Source organism: Copidosoma floridanum, unplaced genomic scaffold (assembly GCF_036245765.1).
Source record: "Copidosoma floridanum isolate Cflo_tuat_1 unplaced genomic scaffold, Cflo_Japanese_pri ptg000030l, whole genome shotgun sequence".
Taxonomy (NCBI): Eukaryota; Metazoa; Arthropoda; class Insecta; order Hymenoptera; family Encyrtidae; genus Copidosoma; species Copidosoma floridanum.
In genome coordinates this window covers 17,729,910-17,754,741 of record NW_028321907.1, presented here as the reverse complement: position 1 = coordinate 17,754,741, position 24,832 = coordinate 17,729,910, and the positions used below count along the sequence as shown (strand labels likewise).

Sequence of the window (24,832 nt, the reverse complement as noted above, 5' to 3'; positions counted from 1 at the left end):
ACAAAGTTTAATACTCCACGATCTCATTTAGACCCGTGTTTAAGTTTGACGACAAAAGTCCGAATTTCCATTGGTTTCAGTAGTACCACGATAGAATTACTGGAGGCCTGCACTTTGTCCGAGTCCAAATTTCCAGTTTCAACGTTATCGTCCGTCCCCGACGTCCACTTCAATCGCTGCTCGTCTTTCAAAAACTGATTTGCACCAAGAGTCGTTTCTCGCACCCAATCCACGGAAAAACTGGCGAACAGCTCCTATCGGCAAAAACAATCCACAACTCAAGAATGTATCAATGGAACCAATTGTGATCAATAAGAAACATAATAGGTATTACTTTCAAATCGACTTGGGCAACTGTCGAGTACAAGGAAGTTTTGCCATTCTCAAATATGTGCTCAAGTCGCAGTAGAACTTCCCCATCCTTCCAAGGCTCGAGAGTCAGAATACGAACGTTTTTAGGCAGCAAAATCGTTAAACCGTCGCCCTGACGGATCGAGGAAAATTTTGAATTTATTTAGTTATTTTAAAACTCGAGTGATACCTGATACGATAAATTTGAAAATGGTAATTCGAATGGCAATGCTATCAAGTATTTATTAAATACAAATAACTTTCGACGTTACGACCCATACACTTATATATAGATAACGAGGCCCTCATCAGGTAAAAAACTTAATCGTCACACTAGTGACTAAGTGTAGTACGCAAGATGGTAAGGTAGCGAATACATTGTGACGAACGTCGAAAGTTATTTGTATTAATATATACTTGATAGCACTACCACCCGAGTTATTATTTTCAAATTTAAATTCTTCAAAAATACATGCCGAAGTACAGCAGGGAGTGACAAAATGTACAACCTTCATTTTGTAAAGTTGATTCCAGTCTTGAAAAGAACTTGTCGTGGGGGTGAAAAAGAGCCAAGATCCAAGGGACAGTTCAATCGCTTTCTCTTTTTCTTGCAAAATGAGCTCGTCCTTGTCCATCAAACTGCCGGTCAGCAAGTAATGTTTACCTCTGACCACAAGGCCCGTTCCGTACGCCATTTCGTTCAATATTTGATTGAGGCGGTTCATCTTGTCGTGATTGGTTAACCTTCTGTGAAGCTGAAACACATTTTGGCGAAATTCAACGCGTCAGTTTTACCATTTGGGGTGACTTTTTCGTTACCATCAACTAAATTTGTCCTCGAAACAAGCTCGAGCCACCCTGTGGCCTGTCGGTCAACACACTCACACGTAACAACTTCCTCTTGTCCTCGATGGCGATTTTCGTTGGGATCGGGTAATAGTTACCAGAAACTCGTTCCTCCAGCCAAACGTTTATGTGAGGGCGCTTGTTGAGCTTACGCTGAATCATCTCCCTACCATTGCTGTCCGTGTAAAATGTCCTTCTGTTCACCAAGTTCGTAAAGTAATTGCTGACCACTTTCTTGCCGCCTATCATCTTCGACAAGCTGTACAAAATAATTTTATAATACGTATAGAGGATGAATTGTTTTTTTTTTTTTTTACAAGTAACCATTAATATATGAAATTACTCGATGGGCACAGGTCCGATCAGCCAATGAAATTCCACTTGACTTTTTCCCTTGTAAATTCTAACTACTTGGCTCACCCATTCATTGACTACTTGATGAATTTCCTCGACCAAAGGTCCTGCCGGCATTTAATTTTTGAAAATGGTACAATCGAGACTTAATGGCATATTAGCAGTGTCCCATATGACATACCTTTGAAGATCTGCGTGGAGTTGGTAACATTTAAAATATGGGTGATGCTGCTCTTTGGTCTTAAAACATACAGCCTCGACGATCTGTTGGTGACCAATGCGTTGTTGCCCTCCGCAGCATCGTAATAATGAAACGATTGTCTGATTTTCAGGCCCCTTGTCCCGTGAGTCATATTTATCAAGATTCTACCTTTCGCGTTGGCACTTATGTTAAATAACTTAAATACAACGTTTATTGTTTATGGCATTGCAAAATGATATTGGAAAAAGTAATGGTCAACTTTTTACCTCGGAGCCTATAAATTGGGAGCCATTAGCCGGTTTTGGGTCGTTTGGCACGAAATTGGGATCGGACTTTTTTTGGTAAACGTAGAACGATTGGAAACCAAGCGAGAAAACATTTTCAGCTAGGAAAACCAACTCCATTGTTGCACTGCTGACTCGACCGGGGATCGCTTGCACTTTGTCTGGAATTGGCACCATTTGAGTAACCATATCGTTCCCTACAATTAAAAAAAAAAAATCCCATCAATCGATTAATAATTGGGTACATTTATGTATTTCAAAGGTGACTTGGACTATTTCCACTGGATTAATCAAAATAGCTGAAATTTTCTAACTATGTAAATGAGGTATGCCTCATTCATTTACGATAAAAAACACTGGGGTTAACCACTTTTGTTTAGTCGTAAACAACTAAAAACGTACGGGCCACCACGTGAGTGGCGGAGAAGCAAGCCTCGCAGCACGGATGCGTATCGCAACACGTCGAGCACCCGGCAAAGGATTCGTTTTCATGATCGTTTTTGTTCGTGTTTGGTCGGCATTGTCTAATATAGTTGTCTTATTCTACCGCGCTAATTGGTGGACGTCATCCGAGAGACTTAAGGTAAACCGAAGGGAGAGGGGTGGAGCCGCCGACGGCCGAGATGCGAAAATGAAGAAGATGCGGCGGGGGCGCGGTCATTCCGAAGTTACAGTTCGTACTGAGCGGTCTACAGTTTTTACTGCGATCTCGAATACTAGCTGGTTTTATCGGATTTCCTTGTCTCATCGTGCGGAGGGAGTTTCCTACATCGTTTGCATACCGAGTACACGTGTTTAACATCACGCGTTATATCCTTTTTTCTTCTTGCTATTAGTGTTCGTTGTCTCAAATCGACGTGCTGCGAGCAAACACGGCGAAAATCCGCGTCAGCGGAACCGTGTAACGGTGATCGAGAGCGAGAACAGTGCGGACGCGCACTTCACACATACTTCACACATACGCACATCCACACATTTTTGTTTCCACCAGGAAGTTGTTTATACCTCTATTCATATTTTTCACTTTTGTATCGGTTGGTCGTTCTTCCAGGGGGTTTTCTCTTCGGAGTTTCCTCCTTTGAGTCACAAATATATCTTCGTTGTGGCTCATACATAGCGTCTCCTTTTATTTAACCCAACGCCATCCTTTCCTCCGTTATAGTTTAAATTCAGTGAGTTGTTCAAATTAGTGTTAAAGGTCGAGTGAATTTAATGATTTTGTTTTGAAGTCCACGCGAAAATTAGCATATTTTTTAGTGTTCCGATAGTTGTTTGTAAATTCGTGTATCAGTTCTAGTTAAAGTGAATTTAATCTCTTAACGTACTTCTAATTTTACCTATATTTGTACCGCGGTTTCCCTATTTATTAAAATTAAGAAATCAGTCGGCGACGTCGCATAGACGCAGCCGATAGGGCGGCAGAGGACTATACTCTGCTAAACATTTTGGTGCCTCCTGTGAGGTGTGAACACTTCCTCGTATTTCGGCGTTTTTCGTGATCGCGAATTCTCGTGTTGTCTCGCATCTTTCGGTTTCTTGGAAAGACACAGCATCTACGAGGACAAGGATTGAGAGGTCATCGAGGCCGTTACCATCGAAGCCAGGCGGGGAGGGATCTCATCGTCAGCCGCCACGTGCACCATCGAAAAAAGCTAAGTGCCCCACGCTTTACCAAACGCTTCTATTATCTAAGATTTACGAAAATTGTTTTTCTTTTGTAATTTCTCTTTGACTGCACTCTATCTTAACTCACACGCATTCGTTTCCTCTTTCTTTAGCTACGTTTACTTAGTTATAAGTATCAGTTTGAGATTGGCGTTTAGTTGTATACAGTGATTTATTTCTCTAGAATATTATCATAAAGTGCGCGAAAATCGAAGTGAAAACCATACAGCGATAGTGCGGGAAATTCGTTACGTCGTTTTTCCGGCGAGCGAGAGTGAGTGCGTGTAATTCGAGTTCTTGGTAATCGCGCCAAACACAGCCAGTAGGAGAGTTGGCGCGTGTTAGTGACGATCACGCGTCCAACGAGTGCAAGCTAGAACGAGAAGTACCAAAATCGGGGGGAGAGAGAACACGCTCGGGCCAGCTAACGTAACGGTCGCGTTCTCGTAGCTTTTGTTTCCACGCGTGGCGTCAATTATTTTCGCTTCGCTAATACTTTCGAATCGCTTGACTTAATATAGTAGTTACATCTCTTCGTATAATTTACTTAATTAGTCGGTTTTGTCATTTTTATTATCAAACTGAAGGGTCTTGAATTTAATTTAAATAATACCGGAACTGTTGAATCAGATTTTTGTTTGTCTCTCGTTTTAGTAAATTAACCTCAACGACATCGGAGGGGAGTTTTATTACATTATAATTTTTTTTGTTTTTCTCGTTTGTTCTAAATAAATTTCTATTGTTTCTTTCATTATTTGTGGGAGTTCGGTTTTCTATTTTTTGAAATCGTCGGTCAAGTAAGATGTCGCAAGCTAAAACAGTTGCTGTAAAACGGGCCGCGTTGAAGGGGCAGCTAACATCGCTCCATAACATCCTGGAACAGGGGACGGTTGACAAACCGAACGCGGTGTTGAGACTTGAGCGTTTGAAGGCGAGTTTTTTTGCGTATGAGGAGTTGCACGAAGAGCTCGCGATGACGGAGCCAGATGAAGAAGCGGCGACGGTGCTCGAAGAGATCCGGGATCGATATTACGAACTCGCAACTCGCGTTGCATCTATGCCAGGCGGGTCTTTAACCGATCCGACGAACAGCACCCAACCGATAGGTTCGTCAACGTTCGTCGAGAAGCAAAAATTATTAAAATTACCGATCGCGAAACTCCCTAAATTTAGCGGTCAGTACGACAAATGGATGCCATTTAAAAACGCGTTCGCGACGATGGTACATGCGCGCACGGATATTGACGATTTGGTGAAGTTCTTTTATTTGCAAAACGCGTTACAGGGAGAGGCGTTGAATAAAATTTCAATTTTTAATGCGAGCGCAGCGAACTATCAGAGTGCGTGGAAAATCCTGATCGAAGCGTACGATCGAAAGCGAATTCTCGTCGCGAAACATCTTGATGCTTTGATCGACATCAAGGCACTAGGTACGCCAAGTGCACAGGGTCTGTCAAAGCTCGTTGATGACACGCGTCAACATCTGAACGTTTTAGATTCCTTAGGCGTGAAATTAGACGACATTCTTATCGTGCGGTTATTAGAGCGAGCTTTGCCGATTAGTATTCGGCAAAAATGGGAGGAATCGTTAGATCTCGACGCACTTCCGAAACTCGACGAATTTTACAAATTCGTTAATGCGACGACATTCCGGCTTTCCACGATGGAGGGTGAAATCTTGCGCGTAACGGGAGACAGGGGAAACAAGCGACAAGCGGAACAAGCATTGGAAACGTTTAAAAAGGCGAAACAAAATTCGTCTGCGCGTGCAATGGCCACTACCGCCACCGGATTGAAATGCGTGCGTTGCGGAGAAGCTCACCGCGTGTATTCGTGCTCAGAGTACAGTGGGTTGGGAGTAGAAGATCGTTGGAAATTCGTGCTATCTAAAGGGTTGTGTAAAAATTGTTTGAACAAGCACACCGGCACTTGTAAGTCAGGGACATGTAGGAAATGCGGCGAGCAGCATCATACTTCTTTACATCGCGAATCGAAGCCCGAGAAGTCTGTCTGACTAGGAACAAGCGTATTAGGGACGATTACTCGAGCGCCGCAGTCACAGCTGATGATGAGCGCAGTTATTCGGGTTAGAAATGCACAAGGCAATTTCGTTGAAGCTCGCGCGCTTTTAGACACATGCGCTACGGCGCATTTCGTCACAGAAAGGTTTGCGCGTGACTTACGATTGCCATTACGAGCGTGTACAATTCCCGTAGGTGCAATAAATACATTAAATACACAGACAAAACACAGCGTGGAAATATATTTTAGATCGCGGACAAACGATTTTTCAAAAACACTAACGTTTCTCACAATCCCTAAAATTGCAGATTTCATACCAGACGAACCCTTTCCGCGTGCGTCAATCAATATTCCGTCGAATTTAAAATTAGCTGACCCACAATTTCACATTCCGCGCGAAATAGACATGTTGATTGGATCCGGGGCCACTTTATCACTTTTATCAGTCGGTCAAATTAATCTTTCACGCGAAGGGAGTGACTTAATTTTGCAAAAAACTCAGTTGGGCTGGACGATCGCAGGCGGGTTGCGCGAGATGAGGGAGAAACAGGTAGCGTCATGCCATTTAACGATTCTGACGGAACAACTTGCAAAGTTTTGGACGATAGAGGAAATGAAGCCCGAGGCTTCAATCGCGACGAAAGACTCGTTTTGCGAGCGTCATTACACTGAACACACGACACGCGATGAAACGGGACGATACATAGTGCGACTTCCCTTCAGCGAAGAGTCACCTCAATTAGAAAAATCTCGTGCACAGGCCCTTCGGCGTTTTCATGCGATGCAACGAAAGTTACAGGGGGATCCGGAACTCAGCCGCGAATACTCGAAGGTACTTCAAGAGTATATAACGCTCGGTCACATGACGCTGGTTCAAAACGAAAACGCGGACGGATATTACTTACCACATCATGCAGTCGTTAAGGCATCGAGTAACACAACAAAGGTACGCGTGGTGTTCGACGCGTCCGCGAAAACGGATCGAGGTATATCGTTAAACGACAAGCTGCTCGTGGGACCGACTATTCAACCTAAATTGTTTACGCATCTATTGCGCTTTCGTTCTCACGCGTTTGTTTTGACAGCGGATATTGAAAAAATGTATAGGCAGGTACTCGTGCACCCCAACGATAGGCGTTATCAGCGAGTCTTTTGGTTTCACGGTAAAAATACTGCGGTATACGAATTAAATACCGTGACGTTCGGAGTCGCCTCGGCCCCTTATCTTGCGATACGTACACTGCACCGATTAGCTGACGATGAAAGCGATGATTTTCCACGTGCATCGAAAATTTTAAAACGCGATTTATACGTCGATGACTTGTTAACGGGCGCAGATTCGGTCGAGGAACTCATGAAAATTCGCGATGAGATGATTGGTCTTCTTAAACGCGGCGGTTTCAACATCCGGCAGTGGGCTTCTAACGATCAACACGCGTTCGAGGGCTTGGGAAAAAGAGTGTTCGATTTAGATTGCGCATTTAAAAAAGAAACCGTTTCAAAAACACTCGGAGTAACGTGGGATTCGCAGTCAGACACATTTAATTATACGGTCAAGGGCATAGAACTTCCAAAGAGGATTACAAAGCGACATATTCTTTCTGAAATCGCGAAAATTTTCGATCCGTTGGGTTTATTGGCGCCTATCGTATTGTATGCAAAGAGTATGATTCAAGATTGTTGGAAAGAGGCGTGCGATTGGGACGAGTCGGTATCGCAAGAGCTTTATTCACGTTGGGTAGAATTTGCACGTCAGCTTGATCTTGTACGTAACTTTGCGGTAAATCGCAATTTTTTGATCGATAAACCAACGAGAATTGAGGTGCATGGCTTTTGCGATGCCAGTCAGTCCGGTTACGGAGCGTGTATTTATTTGCGTTCGTTTGATCGGCAAGGAAAGTGCGTCGTTCGTCTTGCATGTGCGAAATCCCGGGTAGCTCCACTCAAGCTAAAAACGATTCCCCAACTCGAATTATGCGGCGCACAGCTTCTTACGCGTTTATATAAGGAAATGTGTCCAGCGCTTGATTTCAAAATCGATCGAGTAGCTTTTTGGTCGGATTCGACAATAGTTCTACATTGGTTAAAAAAGTCACCAGCGACTCTTAAAGTTTTTGAAGCTAATCGAGTAAGCGAAATTCAAGCGCTGGACGTAATTCACGAGTGGATGCATGTGCGAACGAAGGACAACCCAGCGGATGCGCTCTCTCGAGGTCAACTACCGGTTGACTTCGTGAGAAACCCAGTTTGGCTCAATGGCCCCGAGTGGCTCAAGAAATCCGAGATCGAGTGGCCGAAAATTGCTCTTACGGTGCCGAGCAAATTACCGGGTCTGAAAGGAAAGGCTTGCTTCGTAATAAATTCTGGGAAGGAAATATTTTCGCGTTTTTCGTCGTATGGAAGATTAATTAACGTAATTGCCTATTGTTTGCGAATGCGGAGTTCGAATCGGCACAAGGGAAAAACGATCAGCGTGGAGGAAAAAGGGGAAGCGGAGCGTGCAATCCACCGTTTGATTCAGCAAGAGCAGTTTTCGGACGAAATCGCGCGTTTATCGGATTCGAAAGGGACAAAACGTTCGAGACTATCAGAGTTCGATCCCTTCATCGATGAGCACGTTGTCTTACGGGTAGGCGGCAGGCTCAAAAATGCGAAAATTTCGTTCGATCAAAAACATCAAGTCTTATTACCATCGCATCATCACGTTACCGATCTGATCATTCGCGACGCGCATCACCGAACATTGCATGCCGGAAATCAAACGACATTGAACACGATCAGACAACGGTTTTGGTTGTTCAACGGAAAGCATCAGGTTAGAAAAATTATTAGAAAATGCGTCGTATGCGTGCGAAATCGTTTCAATCCTATTCACAGCAAAATGGGAAATTTACCGTCAGCTCGTGTTACCGAAGCAGCCGCATTTGCGCAGGTGGGCATCGATTTTTTCGGACCATTATTCATGAAGGAGAAGAAATTTCGTAATCGCGTCAAGGTAAAGATTTACGGGTGTGTATTTGTATGTATGGCGTCTAAAGCGGTCCATATTGAACTAGTGAGCGATTTAACAACTGAGGGTTTTCTAGGAGCCTTTAAACGTTTTTGCGGCCGACGAGGCATCCCCAGTCATGTATATTCAGATAACGGTACGAACTTCGTCGGAGCAAAAAATCAATTACAAGAAATGTATACTTTATTTAACTCCGACCAATTTCGTAACGAAGTCAATCATTTTGCGACTCAACAAAATATCGATTGGTATTTCAATCCGCCTCTTTCGCCACATTTCGGCGGGTTGTGGGAAGCTGCGGTTAAATCGTTTAAGCATCATCTCAAACGGGTAGTTGGCGAGCAACTTTTAACTTTCGAAGTCCTCAATACTCTGGTAATAGAAATCGAAGCTATTTTGAACTCGAGACCTTTATATATTCTTTCAAACGATCCTAATGACATAACGGCCCTCACGCCGGCACATCTTTTGATTGGAAGACCGATGAATTTTCTGCCAGAGGCTGATCTCTCTTGTGTTCCAGGTAATCGACTTTCGGTGTGGCGCTTCATCACAAAGGCAAGGCAAGATTTTTGGAAGCGGTGGAACTTGGAATATCTCCACGAATTGCAAAAACGACAGAAATGGCACGACTCTAACCACGAAATCAGGGTAAACTCAATCGTCCTCCTCATTGAGAAAAATCAACCATGCATGCGGTGGCAGTTGGGGGTCGTCGTTGAGGTCTACCCTGGCTCCGATGGCATCATACGCGTCGTCTCCGTAAGAACATCGCATGGGACATTCAAGCGAAACATCACTCATCTGTGTCCACTACCGATATCAACTACTGAAGAAGTCTAAACTTCATATCGATATCTTACGATTGTATATATGTAAATATCAATTACTCGAATGTAAACACGTATACCACCACACACACACACTTACAACTAACGACATATCATCGAGACATACGGTTCACGGATTCGAAGTTAATTTTGCTCGCTTCCCTCGCAACGGGGGGAGCATGTTTAGTCGTAAACAACTAAAAACGTACGGGCCACCACGTGAGTGGCGGAGAAGCAAGCCTCGCAGCACGGATGCGTATCGCAACACGTCGAGCACCCGGCAAAGGATTCGTTTTCATGATCGTTTTTGTTCGTGTTTGGTCGGCATTGTCTAATATAGTTGTCTTATTCTACCGCGCTAATTGGTGGACGTCATCCGAAAGACTTAAGGTAAATCGAAGGGAGAGGGGTGGAGCCGCCGACGGCCGAGATGCGAAAATGAAGAAGATGCGGCGGGGGCGCGGTCATTCCGAAGTTACAGTTCGTACTGAGCGGTCTACAGTTTTTACTGCGATCTCGAATACTAGCTGGTTTTATCGGATTTCCTTGTCTCATCGTGCGGAGGGAGTTTCCTACATCGTTTGCATACCGGGTACACGTGTTTAACATCACGCGTTATATCCTTTTTTCTTCTTGCTATTAGTGTTCGTTGTCTCAAATCGACGTGCTGCGAGCAAACACGGCGAAAATCCGCGTCAGCGGAACCGTGTAACGGTGATCGAGAGCGAGAGCAGTGCGGACGCGCACTTCACACATACTTCACACATACGCACATCCACACATTTTTGTTTCCACCAGGAAGTTGTTTATACCTCTATTCATATTTTTCACTTTTGTATCGGTTGGTCGTTCTTCCAGGGGGTTTTCTCTTCGGAGTTTCCTCCTTTGAGTCACAAATATATCTTCGTTGTGGCTCATACATAGCGTCTCCTTTTATTTAACCCAACGCCATCCTTTCCTCCGTTATAGTTTAAATTCAGTGAGTTGTTCAAATTAGTGTTAAAGGTCGAGTGAATTTAATCATTTTGTTTTGAAGTCCACGCGAAAATTAGCATATTTTTTAGTGTTCCGATAGTTGTTTGTAAATTCGTGTATCAGTTCTAGTTAAAGTGAATTTAATCTCTTAACGTACTTCTAATTTTACCTATATTTGTACCGCGGTTTCCCTATTTATTAAAATTAAGAAATCAGTCGGCGACGTCGCATAGACGCAGCCGATAGGGCGGCAGAGGACTATACTCTGCTAAACAACTTTACTTTTAAGAAAATCACTATTGAAAACTCACCAATTTAACAGACAGTCTTACAGAATTTGTTACTAAAATGACGCTAACTCCAAAAGTAAATGACAAACCTCTGTAAATAAAAACTGTATTTGTACCTTTTTTTTTATTAGTGATCTCTTAGAACTGTGAAAATTATACGTAAACCACTTAGATTTTAAGAAAATTTAGAGAAAAGTGATTTATCGTCTTCTGCGCATGCGATGATTAAAGTGGTGAGTTTTTACTATTTATTTTATTGATATTTTATAACTTTTTAGGCCATTAAAACTCTTGAAATTGAACGCGTGATTCATACATTCAATAATCATGACAATGGACAAAGAACATTTTTCGTAATCAATAAAACCTCAAAGGGCCCCTCACTGGGTACGGCACCAAACGTTCAAGCCACCTTTATTATTGACGCACCAGTAAAGTCTTTAACCCCGTACACCAAATTCTGAACCGGCACTCTGATGAACTGCTGAACCATTTGACTGGTCGGATTGTACACAGTGACAACGAATTTTCGGTGATTGGAGGAATAATCACAGGCGCTAATGTTGAGAAGCAGACACGAGTGGAATTCCGGCGCATTTGAAATTTTTTTTTTCAATGCCCAATTGCTGAGAACAAAAGACATGTATATTTTTCAAACAGCTGATATTTTCAAAGTGCATGATTATTATTATTTTAGAGCTTCAGAGGCAACGTGCTCTTCTTTGGAAATACTGCGATGTAACAGTTTGGCATAGTCAAACGCAACATTTTGCATTGCAGTGCCCGTAATGGCGTCATGATGCTTTAACACCCCCATTGCCTCTCGGAAACGTTGCAGCTCTTCGGTATCGGGCAGATTCGCCAAGACAGATAATTGCTTCGCCACCTGGAATGACAAAAAAAAAGATAATCCAATTTTTTTTTTGCAAGTTGAAATGGGAAATTCATTAAAGCCCCGACTTGCAAAAAGTTATTGCCGAGTCTTTCGAAGTACTTCAGTGCCGGTCTGGACGTATAAAAACCGGTCCAAAATGAATGTTGGTCGAAAGAGTAGGGGAACATATCGCCGATTTCAACAGGCCATCTCAAATCGTGCTTGTGCAGTGCCCGCAAGTAGCACGACGGAGTTGAGTGAAACACCTCATAGTTGTATCCTTCCTTACTGTTTATGTACCTGAGTAATCACGCAAATTTGTTTCAACCGTATACTTCGGCATGTTGTTTTAGAAAAAAAATTTGAAACCAACTTGATGAGTTTGTCTATGTTGGCGAACCAAAGCTCAGCGTTTAAGTAATGATGTGTCCGTCCCATTGTAATGATTATATTATTGGTCTGGTACATCGTAGCTTGTTTCGAAGCAAAATGTAGTAGTTTCTCTGCCTTTAGTCAAATAAATATCTTGTACAATAATATATTGTTCCAAAGTGATGGCATGAAAAATTTTCGCTTACTCTGTCATGTACGTTGTAATTTACGTTGTTTGGGTCATCGATGATGGGCACGCGATTGCCGCAGAAAGTATCAAAACAAAAACCAGGTGGGGTGAAAAAACGGTAGTACAAAATCATCGTAAATAGATTGGCAGATTTACCTGAAATTCATTTTTATTCTCATCAATCCTGGTTTTTCATTGAAATGAAAATTTTTTGATATATACATGAAAACCCGTATAAAAAAAATCTTACTTTTTAAAAGTATTTATGTTGCACTCTACGTGGAAAAAAAATACAGTCTTATAATCTTTTAAAGACATAGGACTTTTATGTATAGAAAATTACGTCATCCTTTCAATTCTAAAATTAGAAAGAAAATGAGTTTTCGATGGAGGTATGCTAAACATTGCAAACAGCCGTACAAGAAAAAAGTACGACTTCACTTTTCCGGTGCAAGTAGCCGGAAGTGAAAATTGTACTTCCCCTCTGGGAATGAAAGTAAACCACATACCTAGACTATCACTGCCTTTCCAGATGAATTCGGCAGTTTTATTCCACAAGCGGGCCCAGTTGTACACGTAATCGATTCGACCAACGAACATTCCATCAAAACCCATTCGAGCGAAAATGGAAGCTTGTTCGCGAGAATGTCCGAAAGGGTCAACTTGCCATCCGACTCGAAGTCGCCCACAAGAACCAAAGGAGTCATTTATTCGCCTTTAAAGGTAAATAAGTTTATATTAATCGCAACAATAAATCATTCAATCCAATTGTAAGCATACCTGAAGCCCCAAGTGTATTGATCAATCAGTGATTGGTAATTTGTGGTAGCCTCGTCGTTCATACTCCAACCACCACCAACTATTTCAAATCGTCCTTCGTTGACCAACATTTTTAACTTTTCTCTCATAGTGTCGTTTCGATTTTTCCACCACTTCCATAGCATTGCCATTTCGGCAAACGCAAATCTAATTACAAATCGATTTGTCATCATCCCCCAGCGATAATTAACAATAAAAGTTTTTTCCATTTACTATTATTTTCTGTTTCTACAATAACATTGGCGTTGAAAAATATATATGTAATAATAACAACTGATAATCAAAAATTATGTATAACTTATGACATTTTATTACTTGTCTCAAATACGGACTTTACAATTCTCATTATCGGTTGTTATTTTTCGCTGAGATCGTCAGTATGGTGTAATGGTATACATATTAGTTGTCAAAATATTGATTTGAAAATACCTTCTTCCTGGATTTTTTAGGAGCGATTCAATGACATTGTCGATCACGTATTGCACCCCTGAAATTAAAATATTTTTTTCTTACTCGCTAGCAAAAGGGAGGAGTACTTCACGCTTAATGTAAGGTAAAGACATGTTTTTCATAAAATATGCCACTTGTGATATTCCATTTAATTTTCCTTCCTGTATAGATGAATAATCAATATTATTTACAAAGTATGCGCAACTTTTATTTATATCTTACATTTGTTGTATATTACATCGTAGGTTAAGTACAACCAGCCCACTTCAGCGTGAGAATGAGCCACTAAATGCAGTACCGGTAATGGTGTTGTGATTTTGCATCAGTCCCATTGCTTCTTTGTACGTTTGATATTCTTCAGAGTCAGATGAATGTGTGAGGACCGAAAGTTGTTTGACCACCTATTTTTTCATTTTTTTTATTCTTTTATTAATTGAAGGTAACATGGAGAGTATAATACATGTCATGACTTTTGACCTGTAAAAAATTATTTTCCAGTCTCTCGAAAAATTTCAATATAGGCCGAGAAGTGAAGAAACCAGACCAAAAAGAATGGCGATTCCAGGAGTACGGCAAAAAAATCGTCAGTTTTGACAGGCCATGAAATGTTCAAGTCATTCAAAGATTTTAAGTAACACGAAGGCGTGGAATAAAAAATATTAAACTGGTCGTTTTTTTTCTCATTGATATATCTAACAAACCAAACGATAGATTAGTGTTACGCTTTAGTACCACGTTATAGTATCAATTAAAGATACACCTGATTAGTTTATCCATATTACTGTACCACAGCTCAGCTTCTGTGTACTGTAATTTATCTCCCATCAGAAATTTAATATTGTCTGTTCCATACGATAAAGCTTGTTTTTTGGCATAAGTTAATAGTTGCTCTACCTTTACCCATCATAAAAATTTAAAGTATACAATGAAACAATTTTAAAAAAATGTTTAAAAACCTGTAAATCTGATGTTTACCCTCTCATCCACGTTATAGTTTAAATTTCTAGGATCATTTATAATTGGTACTCTTTCGTCACAACGAATAACAAAGCAAAATCCAGGTGGTGGTGTAAAGCGGTTAAATATTATTGACGGGAATAAATTGTTGGACTTGCCGAAACGAATGACCACCAAAAGTTATCGGAACACAATTTAATAAAAATAATAAAATTTCCTACCTAAACTGTTACTTGTTTTCCACATAAACTCGGCAGTTTTATTGTCGAGACATGCCTTTTTAAATTGATAATCAACTTGACTCATAAACATTCCATCAAAACCCATTTACGAAAATAGCGATGCTTGTTCCCGAGAATGTCCAAACGAATTTACTTGCCAGGCAACCCTTGGACCATTATAATTACCAATCATATATTTTACTCTCCTGGGATTAACAGTTTTACTTTATCTTTTTTTTTGTGGCTTTAGAATTTATCTATGATTACGGAAACTCAAAAACCTGAAGCCTAAAGTGTACTGGTCTATGATCGATTGGTAATAGGAAACAGCTTCGTCATTAATGGTCCACCCTCCACTCACAATTTCAAACCTGCCGTCGTTTATTAATTTTCGTAACATTTCCTTTTTAGTTTGATTTTGACGCTTCCACCATTTCCATAAAACAAATGTTTCAGCGTAGACAAACCTAGCAAAAAAATATGTTTTAATTTCTTTTAATTTTTTTATGCAGTTTTCTTATTTATTGCCTTCTATTTTGATGCTTCGTCAATGATAACATGACACTATCAATAACAGCTGTAAATAAATTTTTAAAAAAGTTAAAGGAGTTTTTTTTATGCACTAAGTAGTTGAACTTTAGAATAAAAAGTATGTTTGATTATGCACATGAAGCCAACCAATGTTACTCTCAGAATACGATATCAAATGTATGTTTAGTTTATGTGGCTGACTGTTTGAGCAAGTCTGCGTATGGTTAATAAAATTTTTTTATGGTAGTATTTATCTAGATCACAAAATTATTTAATTTGTATCATCCAATATATTATACTTACATTAGGCCCTATTACAGGTATAGGTTTTTCATATTTTGATGATAAGAGTAGCCATATTCCAAATCCTACGATGACAAATGCGGTACCAAATATAAATAAAAATAAACTTCGATGTGTTTGCAATCTCATTTTAATTTTAATTTGTAACTAAATAGTGAACGAAAAATTGGTTAACTGAGAGAAAATTTCACATAAAAATGTGCTTTTTTTCTTCAATATTGACTGAAACCTTTGCGTGTGTTTTTTAGCGGATTTTTTTTACATATTTTTATCTCAACTTGTTGAACTACGTCAGTAAACTTGTAAACAAATGTTACTGACAGAAATTATGTAAGCAGTATAACAATTTGAGATTTTTTTATTTTATGAAGTATTACGTTTTTAGACCTTTTTTTCACAATATTTTGAACTCAATTCTCAATCGTTAATTAATTTACATATTCATAAGATTCAGTTTAACGATAACTCTTTGTCTTGATATTTTTAATTTATCTTGGAAACTAGAGTAGAGAAACTTCAATATTTTAACTAGTTATTTTCACCTATTCTTACACTACGAGATTCAACGTAGTAAACTGAATATTTATAAAAATTAGCTTTACCTTTACTTATCTTCATTTAATTTTACATAATAAACTCATGACAAGCAACTGAAAAAATACTTTATTTCAAAGGAGAATAATTTATTATCATAATTGAGATACACGGGATACTATTATTATGTTATTTATACACATCGTATTGGGACAAATTCATAGAGACGAGAGTGAATTTGATGCACATACATAGTTTTAAACATCGATAGTAATTATACATCCTTTAAACGACGATACACATTAATGAAATTCAGGGGAAAGTTTTAAGATAAATGTTCTAATTTGCATAGGATTAAGTCTTACGATCAGAGACCTATTGGACAGTTCTATACGATCGGTTTTAGAGCTATCAACGTGGGAAACCTCGTCAAGTTCCGATTTCCATTTGAGCCGCTCCGCGTCTTTCAGATTTTTATTTGCATCGAGTGTCATTTCCTCATACGAGTCCACAGTAAAACCAGCAAACATCTCCTGAAAAAGAAAAGGAAAGAAAAGAAAAAACGATCGTAAACTTCAAGACAGTTCTTACTTTGAGATCAAATTTTGCAGCTGCAGAGTACGCGTGCGTTTCGCCAGTCTCAAAAAAGTGCTCCAATCGAAGTAAAACTTTTTCTTCTGCCCAAGGTTCGAGTGTAAGAATTCTGACATTTCTTGGCAAAGCTTTGACTAGCCCATCGATCTTAAAGACCCACAGTGATGTAAAAAACAAACATTTCTACGTACGAAAATAATGAACAAACCTTCATTTTGTACTGTTTACTCCAATCCTGAAAGGATGTATACAATGGAGTAAAAAATAGCCAAGGACTAATAGCAAGTTTATTTGCAAGCTCCTTTTCTTTCATTATCAAATCGTCTCGGTCCATCAAGCTACCAGTCACGAGACAATGTTTGCCCTTGACGACAAGCCCTGTATTGTAAGCTATTTCATTCAGTCCGTGTACAACAACCGCCTATGAATCTGTACTCGATCAAACGTTATAATTTGTTTATTTTTCAATGATCTAGTCGAGATATATTTTGAGTAAATTTTGTACGACCATCATTTCGATTTCTCCGTCCCTGAGACTCGAGCCACCGTGAGGTCTGTCGGGTAAGACGCTCATACGCAACATCTCTTTTTTATCTTTGATGGAAATTTTAGAGGTCACGGGATAGTAGTTACCAGCGATTTGCTCCACGAGCCTCACTTTTCAGTTCGGACGGCTGTTTAACGTACGTTTCAACATTTCACGGCCATTACCGTCGGTATAGAAATCGGTATCTATTTCAAGAATGTGTGGAATCTGCAACAAAGTCAAACAGATAGTTTGTATACTAGCTCAGGACTCTATCGCTCGGACAACGAAAAATTTATCCGTGACAAGAAAAAACAATTAGGATTCTTTCATGACAAGCTTATCTCCAGGTATTCACTAATAACACGCATAAATGGGTGAACAAGATAAACAGCATGTCTAGATCTCTATATTACTGTTGTATAACTCTTTCATATTGTAATTATTTATTTGCGTTGAAGTACAGTATTAATTGTATTAATTATACCAATTTAATCAACATTGCATATAAAATATAACTCCTATTCTGTTGAAAGTTGTCCAAATTAAATTATTCTAATATTTCAACTACTCGCTGTTACATTTAATGATATTTAAAGATGTAAAAAATAAAATGCATAATTCCACAACAAGGTCAAACACACATTAGTTGATACCGACAATAACTTGTATACTAAAGAATTTCTCGTCAAACAATACATTTCATTATTTTCTACCTCTTTATGATGGTAAAATACCTTAAAGCAACCGACTCGGATTATTTGTCCTTGAAAATCATTTCTGCGCTGATCAAAAGTCAGATTAGTTGCCCCTAATCCTTTTTTTTCATCCCAAGTTCCAAAATGACTTTTAATCAATTCTCGATCCCTTGCAATTTAGTAAACTTCGCTAAGCTCTCGAGCATTTATACCCGTAATTTTCTGCACTACGAGAAATAGGCAGTTGAAAGGAATGTAGTTGTTGGAGAAAAATTCTTTAGCTTTTGTTTTTTAACTCAAAAAAATCATCCATTGAATGTTGTCCGTTACAAACCACAAGGATATTTCCTAAAAGCGTATCGCACACTCAATTACTGTGATTACAAAAGTAGTATAAAAACGTACAAATTATAGTTTTTATGTATACAAATAAATAAAAACTGCTTAGCAAAAACTATCTTCAGATCGTGAAATCTGAAAAGTGGTTCTTGTTTCTTTAATCAAGTTCACGACTACAAACATTTTTGATCAAAACAAAACAACCAAAATTAACATAATGCTAACTTTAAGAAACTGTTTCATCTCTTCGGAGTCATTCATTAGCACGATCAAGATATTCTGCAATTCAGAAATATCAATTTTCATCTAGAGAAAGAAGTATCAGAGAACGTTGGTGGCATATAAATATTTTAATTAATGATCAGTGATTATTACGAAAATCATTAAATAATTCTAGTATGATTGTCTGTCAAATCATGCATGTATTAGATAAACTGAATGCATAAAAATGATGGTTCTTTTTCGAGTAGAAATTTTTATGTTTTACCGAAATGAGAATGTCATATATAATTCATTGCAAGGCCATCATCACACGTAACAGCGCAATGTATAAAATATTTTTATGCTTGCAGAGCCCAAAGATTTTAATTCAAGGACTATCTTGTGCACAAATATACAAATAAAGCTGTTTTTCTTCTTATGGACTAAATAATCAAGTATATAATCACTTTCATACGCAGCACAAGACAAACTTGACTTTTTATGCTAATAATTATTTTTACCCCGTCAAATAGTATTGTAATGCGTCCAACTACTTTTATTTTTAAATAAAAGCCACTGTGTACTGATAATGCCTGAAAACGATCTCGGTGATCCTTTTTAAAATGTACAATTAAATAATATTAAATGTTTTGTTCAAAGATTTTCTAAAGTCAAAAAAATGTATTCAGTTGCTAACTAAAAGTTTTGTTTCATTACTTTTGATTTAAAGACTTCTATCTGATTAAAACATATTTTTACCATCGGCAAATAGATTTTTATGGTATAAATAAGCATATTAAGCACGTGGTATGGATTGAAAAAAAAAAATTGCAAAAATTTGGGTGCGCACAACCGCGCTTGAGCCAGGTATTAGCTGACCTGTCATCCCTAGTAGTTGTTATTACAATCTTCTAACACCCTAAGTGAGGCTGCTGGCTCAGTTTCCCTATCCTACTTTATATCTGACCCTACAACCCCTCAATGTGCTACTTATGATTTTACCTTAGATCTAGGTATTAACTCTACCTTATTTCTATTTTTCTTATTCTATCTCACACCTATTTTTTTATTCTACGTTATTTCTAATTATTATTCTAATTATTCTACCTTAAGATCTACTCTTATTGTTATACCTTACATCTAGTCTTACTACTCTACCTTCAATCTACGATTTTTAATTCTACATTAAAATCTATTTGCTTACTGACTAAGGCTTATAGATTAATTAATTTCTACCCAACACCGCTTAAAACTACGTCGAAGGTTGGTCTCGAACCCGGACCTCCTGGCAACTCAATATCTGATAGCTAAAGCTTTCATACGCATTTAACCACGCAGCTACTGGGCTCTTGCTGCCCGGCTTGTTTAATAGTAAATTTTAATCATTAGTTTGGTATAGATAAAAAAATGCCTGTAAGTGAGATACTTGTGTATGTGTTGATTGCTTGGCGTATCGGTAAGTATATCTATATGCCCGACCAACTTGACTGTAATCGGTTATACAGATATACTGATATCATGCTAGGCCCACATAGTTATCAAATTTCTCGTTGGAGGGCGCCGTTTTTGCAACGCAATTGAGGCCCAGCTGACACATAATGATGTGCAAACGTAGCCGTGGGTGTTTGCTTAAAATAATTACAATGTATCATCTCATAATATTGTATCACACTGGAAGAAAAGTGGCAACAAAAAGCCAATGCGATGTTAAAAGCGTCGCATTTCAGATGATAAGTTTTATCTTCTACGCCCCCTGGCCTGAGAAAAACAAAGCGTCTACGTGAGTAACATTGCAGCTAATGTGCAGCTGAATAAAATTAAAAGCGTATGACGTGCGCTATTGAATGACAAATGAGCGGATATTTCGTATTTATTTGTTAAAGAAAATGAATCTTTGATCTCCAACTGAAAATTTACCAAAAACTGGCGCCTCACGTGTTTTGTTGGTATAGCAAATGCATTAGTCGGTCAGCTGGATTTCTCCGTATGTTGAGTATACCTATACGTACGTAATTATTATTATATATTATCATAACAACTCGCCGCGACGATGCGCTGGTATATAGATATACAAAACTCGATGGAAATCTGACCGACCGACTGAAAAATGCTAATGATACTAATTACCAGGTCAGATTATGTTCATCACTAATTATTTTTCCACACTATAGATGGCATATAAGCTTTGCTTTGATAAGTATAAGCTCACTTGTAAAATAATAAAAAGTGTTGTTCTGCACACAGGATATAGTATTGTGGTCGTTGTGAACGATGACGGTTAATCAAGTCCGAAAGAGGCTGTTTCGAATTAAATGTACGTGTATGTGTATACACGACGAGGCTTGAGCACTTGTCCATTGTAACGTGTATTTACGCGCCTCCGCTGTCCATACGTACCTACATATTTATATCATCATCATCATCGATAGGAAGTTGAAAGTTTGAAGATCAGTCAAATGTGCGTATTGTGTAAATACAATCAGACGTATCTTCCCCATCTACTACATCGTAATCCATAGGCTCGAGAGGGTTCAAGCACAATTAAATACGTACAAGAGGTGCCACTTTTTTCTGTTTTTTCGTTTATTTGTTTCTCGTTAATTTAATTACTTTTATCTTTTTTTTTTCTCATCATCAAAGTAGTCAATTTTTTTTTTCGACTCGTCTATACATGCGTTTTTCTAAACAATCACGAGATGATACGGTTTACAATATATGGCGTAGAAATCTCCATTGTTCTTCAAGTTACTGGAAAATCTAGTGATTGTTTCTTTCCCGATGCCATCACTACAATTATTAATTCAATGAGACATTTGGCTGACCCAGTTGTTGATGACGTGATGAATTTTTTCAACCAAATGTCCTAAAACACGAATGTAAAAGTATTACAATTCATTCGGACTGTGTAACAGTTTGAAAGAGCAACACCACTAGCGACAGTTGGAGTCACTGGACCGGAGATCATGAATGGAAGTACCTGACAATTTCTTATTTATTATTTAATCTTACAAATTTATCTAGTTATAAGACGTTTATACAAGTAATGATAAATTTTCTGTTGTCTATGATAACCTTATACATTTATCTGAAAAAAAATTTCCAAAAATATTTATTGCGTAATGATACACATGCAATTGTTTGCTGTAAGGATTCTTGAAATCGCGACGAGCCAGTATTTTCTTGTAAACTATCGCATCCAACTTAAAACACATAGAATATTTTAGAAAATTTTCTATGTAAAACCTATACGTAAAATCGTTTAAAGAGTAAAACAAGCTTTAAAAAATTAAATAACAATTCAAAAACATACCTGTATTTTGTAAGTGTAATACTAAAATTAGGGATTGCAACTCAAATGCGATATAGTAAATTTTTTTATTACATTTTTTTTCTCCCTCACTAAGTACCCGTTTTCCATATAATGCTATCTCTTTATTATTGTATTAAATACGGCAATTTTATTAATTTATGCAAATTGTGTGCTACGCAGTGGTAAGGAGCCATTACCTTAAATGGTAAAACAACAAACTTGTAACTCCAGGTGTACTGATCAATGACAGCTTGTAAATTCGTCGTAGCCTCGTCACTTATACTCCACCCGCCTCCGACGATTTCTAATCTGCCTTCGTTTATCAATTCTCACACAACTTGCTTTTTTTTCTCGCCCTGGTGTCTCCACCATTTCCACAAGTAGCACGTCTCGGAAATTACAAACCTAGCAATAGTTACATGTTTATTTTATCTATTTGTATCATTATCAACTTTTACAAAGGACTGACCTTCGATTCGAGTCTCTTTGGAGTGATTCAATCACGCTAGGAATCACATGAACGGCCACTAACAATCACATGTTATTTTTAACTGAACTTTTTAAATCTTTTACATAAATGTCATGACAAGCATACCGTCGAGGTAGTACTGGTCGAAAGTTTCCATCCATCCGAATTCGTTGTGTGTGTTGGCTATTAAATGGATGTTGAGCTTTTTCGGCTCAATTGTCGGGCACGTCTTCGAAAAAATAATTTTTTTTTCAAATCTATTGATTTTGATGAGCAATAAAAGTAAACGTTTAAACTTACATTGTATCCACATATCGGTGTTAGATTATCATGTCCAGACAGCATCAGGTACAAACACAGCGTGAGAGAAAAAAAATAGCGAGACTTAGCGATACTAAAATGGTACTTGACGATGGCCTAAAAAAATTCATTTTAAAAACAAAAAAAGGGCCTTACAAGATATAAATGTAAAAATATAACATCGAAATCATTGCACGTGTACTATAGCGTCGGAAAGACTGTCATGTATTTCGAGTTGCGATGGTCGTGTTGCACAACTGATTGTTGTACATGTTTCCAACATTAAAACTCCCGACGGTGTACGACACGATCTGACAACGCTACACTATAAAATACTGCCTAATTAAAATACAAATATCTTACAATAGGCGACGTTACGTAGTCAAAATTAGTAGTTGTATTTTTTAAATTACTGTTTGACGAGTAAACGTTCATATGTTACACGATTCATTTATCTAGAAGCAGTTGTGTTTTAAATATTATTTGAAAATGTTACTGAAAACTTTCATAAATACGTATACTAACTGCACTTTATATTTTTAATATTTATTTGTTGCAAAAAGAGTTTAATATTTTCAACGTGTTACGAAATGCTAATAGTTTAAAAGTATTTCTAGAATCATTTACATGATGTTTTCTCAGTAATTAAAATTCATACAATATTTTAGAACCGCATCTATGCTGCTAAAAAAAATAGGCGATGTAAAAGATTTCTTTCATCGACATTGCAATAGTTTCTTGGAGAAAACTTTGTATAACTAGTTAAAACAAGTTGATTATATGGTTTAGTGAAATTTTTTATGAATCACTTGCGCATTGAATTGCAGGAGTAATTTAAATTAAAATAGATGATCATGAAAATAAAATAAGAAATAATACAAACATAATTAAACCTACTTGATATTTTTATACTCTAAAAAAATATATTCACGCCAAAGACTTAATTTGGTTCAAATGGAGACAATATAAAATTTCACTAAGTTTTTCAATACATCTTGCTTTAATTATATTACGTCGCTTGGATTTCAAAAAAAATTATTTTTGAACTACCGCTTATTCGTTTAACGATATTGCATTAAGTCTAAATATTAACAAAATGTGTTACCCAAATGTACCCGACTGTCAAAATTGCCGAACTTCTTGTCACAAACAAAATCACAGAGACACGACGCACCACCTGTATATACCTATACCAAACCCATCAACCGAGAATCTGCATGAAAGTAATAATCCAACTCACGTTGCAATTTGCAGAGGGAAGGGAAAAAAGAAAAAAACACACGCACAACACAGAGAGAGAGAGAGAGAGAGAGAGAGACGGCTCAGCTGGTGGGTGCTCTCGCCACGAGGTCGGTGCCGTGCATCCCGCTATAAATAAAATATCAGGTGTATAAATATATACATATATAATTAGAAGGAGCGCGAGAAAGACGTGGCGGGACGGGAGGAGGGGGGGGGAGATAAAGATTGAGCCGCGGGCGACCAGCTTGTAGTTTTGTCGGTTGCAAAAGATGCGGCCCGTGTCTACCGCGCGCTCACGACCCGCGACAACGCCGAGAAAAACCGCGAGGTGATCGCCGATTCCGTCGCCACCGTCTTTTTTAAATCATCCCCATCGTCGTTCAACCCGACCCCAATTGCGCCCCCCGCGCCGACGACACTCGAGCAGCCCATGGCTGTGGATACCGATTACGAGGATTACCCGCCGATTCGCAGGCTCCAGGTATACACACTTTAGTCATTTTTAACGGGCCCACGTATATATACTTACGTTGTTGTTGTTGTACATGCATTATTGTCAATCAGCTCTCTCATCTATAAATATAATATATATATACGTAAGCTGACGCGGGCTTGTGTGTATTGTACTTTTACTTCTGATGTGTGCGTCGGTATAAGTAAATATATGTGCCGATGTTGACGAGAGCGACTCGCGTGCGTCAAACCGATTTTTTTTTTTTTTCGTCTATTTTACCTTTTACATGGCCGAGCGCGAAGGAACCATCCGAACTATCGATCGAGGAACGACAACAAAAAAGTGAATTTTGCTGCTACACGTCGTATCGCAGCGTCACATATCGGTAGAAGGAGATAGATACATGTATGTAATACCGTGTGCGAGTGTAGCGACCTGTTCTCTGGCGCCTGTTTTTTCTTTTCCATCAAAAATAGCCGCTAGCCAGCGGAAAATTGTGTCATTGTGACTCTAGGTTTCCCCCCCCCCCTATCTCGCGCTTTCTCTCATTTCATTGACGAACCGCAACAGCAGCTCTTGGAAATTCTTGGAAATTTTTCGCACGGGTACTTAATCTCCG

General features: G+C 38.6%; 1 pseudogene; it reads right to left on the bottom strand.

Moving 5' to 3' along the window:
• Nucleotides 1-23: 23 nt before the first annotated feature.
• LOC149373516 (lysosomal alpha-mannosidase-like) lies at nt 24-24,310 on the bottom strand (annotated as a pseudogene).
• Between the last annotated feature and the right edge of the window lie 522 nt (nt 24,311-24,832).